The sequence below is a fragment of the Macrobrachium rosenbergii genome, chromosome 43 (assembly GCF_040412425.1).
Source record: "Macrobrachium rosenbergii isolate ZJJX-2024 chromosome 43, ASM4041242v1, whole genome shotgun sequence".
NCBI lineage: Eukaryota > Metazoa > Arthropoda > Malacostraca > Decapoda > Palaemonidae > Macrobrachium > Macrobrachium rosenbergii.
Genome location: NC_089783.1, coordinates 41,959,435 through 41,969,124, shown reverse-complemented (window position 1 = coordinate 41,969,124; position 9,690 = coordinate 41,959,435). Strand labels below are relative to the sequence as shown.

General features: G+C 32.7%; 1 protein-coding gene across 2 annotated transcripts in view; it reads right to left on the bottom strand.

Annotated features, from left to right (window-relative positions):
• Positions 1-9,690, bottom strand: part of LOC136828811 (arrestin domain-containing protein 2-like) — a 355,899-nt gene that overhangs the window by 180,896 nt on the left and 165,313 nt on the right. The window contains exon 3 of one of the 2 annotated variants that reach the window (XM_067087043.1): positions 714-760. The exons of the other annotated variant lie outside the window; for it this stretch is intronic. The gene's annotated coding sequence lies outside the window, so the exon portion shown is untranslated. The remainder of the gene's footprint in view (positions 1-713; positions 761-9,690) is intronic. 2 annotated transcript variants of the gene reach the window in all.

The window sequence follows — 9,690 nt, the reverse complement described above, 5'->3', positions numbered from 1 at the left end:
CCCTAACTACCCCTACCCATCCAGGGAGGACAAACAGGATCAGATCCTCTCGGATTTTGTTATTATAGATTACATAATTTATTATGTTTGTGTGCGTGTACTGCTTCTGCCATATATACTCGTATATATAATATTCCTCTGTTTTGGAGGGAGTGCCACCAGTAGTGTGTATATACATATATACTGTGTGTATATGTATATGTATATATATATATATATATATTATATATATACGTATATACATATACATATAAATATGTATACACACACACACACACACACACACATATATATATATATATATATATATATATATATATATATATATATATATATATATATATATATATATATATATATATATATATATAATGTCTAATTATTGGGTACAGGAAGAAAAATTTTATAATGGTGGACATTATGAATAGAATTTGTTATCCATGTTTCTTATTCCATATATTAAAACCTACACGCTTGTAATACACACACACACACACACACACACACACACACACACACACACACATATATATATATATATATATATATATATATATATATATATATATATATATATATATATATATATATATATAGCTCAAGCACACTGCAAAATAAACTACGTAGGTTATGAGTAGACCTAATCATCACTTCCCTTCAATCTCCGCAACACCCAAAGTTGAAAAAGAAGAGAAAGTTTTGTGAGAACTTACTTTCAACTCATCCCATCTAGATGCCCCCTCGGAATCTCCTGGATTACCTGAGGAAAGAAATAGAAAGGCCTTTTAGTGATGAAGATATTTCCTTCCTTCCGGCGATGAAGCTTATGGTGTATGGGTGCAAGAAAGGTATTTCTTGTTGTATTTGCACTGTAAGGTAATGTCAATGACACAAAAATACTTTTTGAGACTAAAGAAAATGGGTAAAAAATGCGCCGAGGTTTCTTCGGCGCAATCGAGTTTTCTGTACGTCGTATAATCAAGGCCACCGAAAATAAATCAATCTTTCGGTGGTCTCGATATAATGCTGTATGAGCCGCGGCCCACGAAACTTTAACCACGGGCCTGTGGTGGCCTGTCCTGTATCGTTCCAGATGCGAGATTATGGCTAACTTTAACCTTAAAGGCTATAGGGCTGGAATTTGGTATGTTTGATGACTGGAGGGTGGATGATCAACATACCAATTTACAGCCCTCCAGCCTTAGTAGTTTTTAAGATCTGTGGGCGGACGGACAGACAAAGCTGGCACAATAGTTTTCTTTTACAGAAAACTAAAAAGTCGTTTACTATTCCCGCTACTGTGATCTTACTAAATTTTAAAACAAAAATAAAGGACACTGTTAAGTACACTTTGACACATTTTTAAAACATTCTGTATTCTGAATGCGATAAGGTAAAAACCTCAACAGATTCCTCAGGATAGAAAAGATATACTTTTTCTTGTTTTTATAAGATGAATTATGGACTGGGTAGAAAAAATTATAATCCTGAAGAAGGAGAAGAAGTAGTACAAGAAGAAAAATTATATAAGAAACAATTAAACAAACAAGAAATGATTGTCAACAGCAGTATAATAATGATATAAACTAAAATTATGAGACAAATAATTAAAAAATGGTTACAATCTACAAAACATTCCCAAATTCCCAGTTTTAGTTTGCAATTACAAAAATCATATATTCCAGTTCCAAAACATGAGGTCACGCGTTATGCAGAAATTGGCAATTAACTACTCACTAAACCTTCTCTCCCTTCCTTCTCCATTTACTAAACAAAGCCTCCCTCCCTCCCCACCCCCTCCCACCTCCTTTACTGTACAGAGCCCTTCACCCAATCCCCATCCATCTTCCCCCCACCAAACAAGGGCCGTCATCTCCCTTGGCACTTAATTGCAAACTCCTGTTCCAGGTATGTCACGGTCCCTAACTCCTCCAGATTACTAACTGATGTACGTGTCCTTCTCCCTGAAGAGTGATCACTCCAGGAGGCGAAGGCGCTCTCCAGGAGTCACCTGCGGTCGTGTTCGGGTGCCAAAGTGCCTACAGAAACTGGGAGGGGGGGGGACGTTTACGGAGGCTAAAAGCGCGTGTTGACTGGAATTCGGCCTTCGGTTTCTATGATTTTTGGGCTTCTGCGTTGTTTATCGACTATAGTAAATGGCGCTGCAATATCAGTGTATGTATATGCACATACCTATATATACATCTATATATATGTACAGAATATATATACATGTATGTGCATATATATATAAATTTCAGTATATACATATATATATATATATATATATATATATATATATATATGTATATATATATATTTATATACACACTGTATACAGTATATACATATATATATATACATCTGTATATATATATATATATATATATATATATATATATATATATATATATATATATATATATATATATATATATATATATATATATATATATATATATATATATTAATGTTTACGGGCAGATTATAAAGAGAGTACCACCAGTTAAGCAGCTCACCTGCCATTTTGGGAGCCATTTCCTCCCCAAGGGTTCCACAACCATTCACGAGAGGCTGCTAAGATTTAGGATATTTTTCATCAGTAGTCCACGGCATGCAGAATGACCTGACATATGTGGTTACCATTGGTCTCATAAGGTAGGCTTATTTTCCTCCATCAAGAGATTCACATCCCTTTAGTATTGTGTGTGTCTACGTTATAGTTATTATTCAGAAGATGAACCCTATTCATATGGAACTAGCTCACAGGGGCCATTGACTTGAAGTTCAAGCTTCCGAGGAAAACGGTGCTCATTAGGAAGAAAGAGAAGGTGAAGGGAAATACAGGAGAGAAAATTTCCATCTACTCCCAAACTGCTGCACAGCGTATGGAATTTGCACAAGGAATTTGGTGCAGTAAATTCATCTCTACAATTTTGCCTCCTTCCTGGTCTGAATTTGAATTTAACAATTTCCCCACCCTCGCGTTCGCCGGGAATCCTTAAAAATCTGGACGATCGTGACAGGAGACAGTAAATATGTATGAAGATGAGAGAACTGATAGTCAAATTCAGCAGCACATTAACAGTCATTTTTCATTACTTTTACAGTTTAGAACTAGACTGAAATAGCGTCGGTGGATTTTTGAACCTGACGAACATGATACTTATTCAAGAGAGCAGGAGAATGACAGAGAAATAATGGAGGGGAGGATAGCATAAAAAGAGACACAGGACAAATGTTGACAGAGTGAACAAGACAAAGAAAGAGAGCAAATTAAAATGAGATTGATACAGTTTGCTGGAGAGAACAGGAAGACAGAACAACTAAAATAAAACTTCAGACTGATTATCAGATAACGAAAGAAAAGTAAACAAGCAATAAGAGAGCGGAAGTGTGCGAGATTAAGGCAATGGGAAAACGTAAGAATTAAGAATAAGACAATCAAATATAAGGTAAAATATACAAGCTCACAAAGAGGTCACATAATATAGTGAAAGATCGAGGGACTTAGATTAACATTTAATCACCAAAAAGGAATTACTTTGAATCATCAAAAGTGGTTAAGATCTCCAGCAGTCCTGTCACTACGGGCAATTCGGGTCTCCTTCGCCATCCCTTCTATAGTAGTTTATAACGAATCATCTTTAACTGATCCTTAACCTTTTTCCTCCTTCCCACTGGCTACAACACAGTGACCACCGTCTTCTAGTAGCCTTATTAGTGGCTATCATCATGAGCACCATCACGAAACGGATCCCATAAAAGAAAGGAAAAACTTATCTTTTGCTCAGTACTCCTTTGTCTCAGTACTTCCTGAGTATTCAGAGCCATATTTTTATATATATATATATATATTATGATATATATATATATATATATATATATATATATATATATATATATATATATATATATATATATATATATATATATATATATATATCACAATATGAAAAACGAGCTCTAAATACGGAGGAAGTATGACACAAATCCCAAACGAAAAGACAAGTTTTTCCTTTATTTTTCCTTATATATATATATATATATATATATATATATATATATATATATATATATATATATATATATATATATATATATATATATATATATATATATATATATATATATATAGAAGAACACACACATATATAAATATATATGTATAAGCTTTCTAACGGGAGACTGGTTCAAAATTCGTTTTCTCCATAAATGGATTAACTCGCGACACTTCTTCACTCATTAAAAAGAAACGACTGTAAAAGACCGCATAAATTAAAAGGTAGATTAAGTTCAAAGATGTGCGGAGTGACAAGAAGAGACAGGATAAGCAATGACTTCATAAGAGGGAGGGTGAAAGTTACAGAAATATCAAAGAAGCTGCAACAGAGACGATTACAATGGTTTGGACATGTTATGAGAAGAGAGGAGGATTCTGTATGTAAAAGAACCATAAATATGGAAGTGCCTGGAACAAGGAGGAGAGGTTGACCAAGAATGAGATGGAGAGACACAGTTAACAGGGACATGCAGGAGAAGAACGTGAGTGAGGTAATGCTGCATGATCGCAGAAGATGGAGAAGACTAATAACAAACAGCGACCCCATATAAAGATGGGCAAAGCTGAAGATAAAGAAGAAGAAGAAAAGATTAAGTTCAAAGATGGTTTCCAAAGGAATGAGACTGTTTTCACATTCACTAAATCATTTGCATTTATTGAGAAGTATAAATTCGCTATGTCATCTGCGCTGTTACAATTTATGTAAATTTATGTTCATTTCGAACGTTTCTCTGCAGCTCAGTGCATTGAACCTCAGACTGTTAACAAATAATAAAGGGTCATCTTGTTTTATACAATGAAAGACTTTCTGACGATGAATCCAGTGGCGCTTTGTTTGGCTAAAATTGGCCTTCAATGAAAACAATTCTGGCCTATTTACAAATAGTTTTCATCCTGTGGAACAATGAGCAGACTTCTATGTATGTATGTATGTATGTATATATATATTATATATATATATATATATAAATATATATATATATATATATATATATATATATATATATAGATACATACATATTAAATAATCAATAATAATGTATATACTGTAGATACATGTGTATATGTGTATATATATATATATATATATATATATATATATATATATATATATATATATGTATATATGTGTATATATATAATTATATATGTATGTATATATATATATATATATAAATATATATATATAAATAAATAATTATATATATATATATATATATATATATATATATATATATATATATACTGTCTCTAATCCCTGCCCCTTTCTCTCTCTCTCTCTCTCTCTCTCTCTCCATGAATCAGTCAACTGTATTGCTTCCCATTGTGAAATAAATAGTCAAGTGAAAGCAAATACATATGAAGATCACTCTCTAAGATTATGTCACCATCGGTGCCTTTTAAATAAATGACAGTACAACATTTAATTATGTACAAATGTCACCTGCCATAATGATTATGATATACGAGAATAGGAGATGGACAATTCTATGCAATTATTGTACGACGGTTGATTTTAATAGAAAAGCTTGTATAATTTGGCGTTATTGAACATTCATGCATCATCATTCAGCCAGATTATATTTTGGTTCAATCTTCAAGTTTAATGTCCTAAGGAAACTCAGATTATATTTTGATTCTATCTCCAAGTTTAATGTCCTAAGGAAACTCAGATTATTTTGGTTCTATATATATTGGTTCTATCTTCAAGTTTAATGTCCTAAGGAAACACAGATTATATTCTGGTTCTATCTTCAAGTTTAATGTCCTAAGGAAACTCAGATTGTATTTTGGTTCTATATATTTTGGTTCCATCTTCAAGTTTAATGTCCTGAGGAAACTCCGATTGTATTTTGGTTCTATATATTTTGGTTCCATCTTCAAGTTTAATGTCCTAAGGAAACTCAAGATTATATTTTGGTTCTATCTTCAAGTTTAATGTCCTAAGGAAACACAGATTATATTCTGGTTCTATCTTCAAGTTTAATGTCCTAAGGAAACTCAGATTGTATTTTGGCTTTATATATTTTGGTTCCATCTTCAAGTTTTAATGTCCTAAGGAAACTCACATTATATTCTGGTTCTATCTTCAAGTTTAATGTCCTAAGGAAACTCAGATTATTTTGGTTCTATATATTTTGGTTCTATCTTCAAGTTTAATGTCCTAAGGAAACTCAAATTATATTTTGGTTCTATCTTCAAGTTTAATATCCAAAGGAAACTCAGATTATATTCTGGTTCTATCTTCAAGTTTAAAGTCCTAAGGAAACTCAGATTATATTTTGGTTCCATCTTCAAGTTTAATATCCTAAGGAAACTCTGATTATATTTTGGTTCTATCTTCAAGTTTAATGTCCTAAGGAAACTCAGATTATATTTCGGCTCTATCGTCAAGTTTAATGTCCTAAGGAAACTAAGATTATATTTTGGTGCTATCTTCAAGTTTAATGTCCTAAGGAAACTCAGATTATATTTCGGCTCTATCGTCAAGTTTAATGTCCTAAGGAAACTAAGATTATATTTTGGTGCTATCTTCAAGTTTAATGTCCTAAGGAAACTCAGATTATACTTTGGTTCTATCTTCAAGTTTAATGTCCTAAGGAAACTCAGATTATATTTTGGTTCTATCTTCAAGTCTAATGTCCTAAGGAAACTGACAGCGTTGTTTGACCTTCATATTATTTAGCTTGATGGAAAGTTGAAGGATATGGCTTTTAGTTATCAGTAACTTTATTTACAACGATGCTTATGATACAAGGAGTGTCACAGCCACTAGCACATATAATGATTTTAGTTTCATAATCAGAACGAAATTAATCACAGAAGTAATAATCTTACAGATTAAAAATGTTGAGGCTTATACAAAATAGTGTTTATATCGTTTCTCTTTTAAAGTTAATTGACCTAAAAGCCAGATTTCGTAACGCACAAAAAAAAAAAAAAAATTTTTATTAGTGTTAACAAGATCACAAATGTCATTTGTGTTAATGATCTTGATTAAAAACTAATTGGCATCAGCAGGGGGTCACTGACCTTTGTCATTACCGTCACAGATATCTCATTTCTAGTTTGACCTACACAGATTTCATCACCGGAATTCACATGGGAGTTAACGTACACGTTCTTTGGTATTTTCAAAGTTCTTCATCTCTTCTCTTTTTCTTTGATGTCATACTGACATTCACGTTTTAGGCAAATTGGAATATCTTTACAGCTGTTACCAAATGGAAGTCCAAGAAAGTTTTTTTGTGTTATATATCTGTTTCTCTGCTGTTCAGTATAATTCATCTGAAGATAGAATAGAACAGAATTTAGAATTTAGGTCAAAGACCAAGCGCTGGGACCTATGAGGTCGTTCAGCGCTGAAACGGAAATTGAGATTAAAGAGGTCTGAAAGGTGTAACAGGAGGAAAACCTCGCAGCTGCATTATGAATCAATTGTTAAGAGAGGGTGGATAGCAAGATGGAAGAAAAAGAATACAAACGGAGGTACAATAAAAGGAATGAAAGGGGTTGCAGCTAGCGGCCGAAGGGACGCTGCAAAGACCCTTAAGTAATGCCTAAAGTGCACCGCGTGTGGTGCACTGACAGCACTTTTGTTGAATTACTGGAATCCAATACTCGGTTATTCCCTACAACCACTTATTTCTCCCAAACCACCCTTGCCAATAGGGCATGGGGCTAACGACTTCACCCTGTGATCGATGCTGAGAAACTAGAGGTTAACGCCCTCTGTTGTCAACTCCCTTTCCTCTTCATTTGCATGGTTACGTCTTGCCCTCCATAAACCCATCATAATAACAACTTGAATCTTAACATTCGTAATTTTTTTTCCAGGTAAATATTTAATCACTATAAGAAATTACAACTCAACTCCTCCCTGCGGGACGCCGGTGAATAAACTTCAGTTTCCACCGACCATTTTATATTCTTGGTTTTGCTAAAAAAAAAACTGGCATACTGCTCCGCCGAAACATCAGGCAGAGTGTTGATTAAAAGCTCTCTCTCTCTCTCTCTCTTTTATAGACAGACGGATATAGTTCAACGGGACTGCTGCATTATTCGGAATGATTTTTCTCTGCACAAAATGATTTCTTTAGAAGGGCGGTTTGACTCAACGGCATGTTAAAGAACTTAGGTTTTTATAAAAGTAAAGTGAGTGAGACTGTGCAGCGATCATTAAAAAAATTATATAAATTATTAAATTCACGTAATTTCTACTGAGGTCAATGGGATTATTTGCAGAGGCTATCTTTTTGTCTAGACTTCTTTTTCTCTTTAAATTTATATGATAAAATAAACAATAACGCTGACATTCGAGAACTGCAGCCTGAAGTGACAAAGGATGACATGTTGTGATGGAGTGCTTAGTTTCAAATTACAGGTTTATCGAAGGAGTAACGATACGTGGATATTAATATCACATTGATTTATCGGGAGAATCGCTAAGAAGTGGAATGAATAACAAGATCGTGTTGACTAGCACAGTTCTTAGGTTTTCAAAACTTTTGAAATAAAAGCGTTTAGAAATGAGGATTTAATATTTGCACAACTGGGAAATGCATGCTTGGAAATCTCTTAACTGACAGAGAGAAATGTACTGTATATGAAGGCTTTATGTGAGGAGCTTTTCACGCGTACCATTGGCCGAATGCTGTGTATATTTCATAAGCTTTAACAGTTTTTATTGGTTGAGTTCAAAAATTCATTTCTTTTTACATTCACAATTTTTAATTGGTTGATGTTATAAAAATTCATTTATTTTTATATTCACAATCATATAGCTAATTATAATTAGGGTTTTTATATATATATATATATATATATATATATATATATATATATATATATATATATATATATATATATATATATATATATATATGTATATGCTCTTGCAAAATACTGGTGTATATATACATACACATATATATATATTATATATATATATATATATATATATATATATATATATATATATATGTGTGTGTGTGTGTGTGTATATGTATATATATATATATATATATATAAAATACGCCGGTGTGTATATATATATACAGTATATATATACATATAAAATATATATATAAATATACAGTGTATATATATATAATATTATATATATATATATATATATATATATATATATATACATATATATATATATGACTTTTGAGAAATACATCAGGACATTTTTTGTATTCGCTCGATGGCTCAGTGGCCAAAAATCACTGTATATCGTTGTTTCTCAACCAAGCAGCGGTTCGAATCGCACTGGTGAAAGACCACTTATCAGTTATAATTCCCCTTGGCCGTGAATTATTCCAGAGGTATAGTGACTTGAATATCAAACAATATTTGTGGTTTGATATTTGTGGATATATCTATATACATTTATGTGTATGTGAGGGTGCTTGTGTTTGTGGACAGACAACTGAACCACTAGACTATTACAAATCCTTTACGAACTCTATGGGGATGTATCATGTTTTTTAGAACGAGAAAAAAAGGATTTAAAAGAAGAGCTCCGCTTGGGAAAGATTTCACTTCGACGAAGCAAGAGAACGATGCAAACCCAACAGGTCGGAAACAAAAAGACTGTTAGTCCACTCAAACTCTGTCTCTCT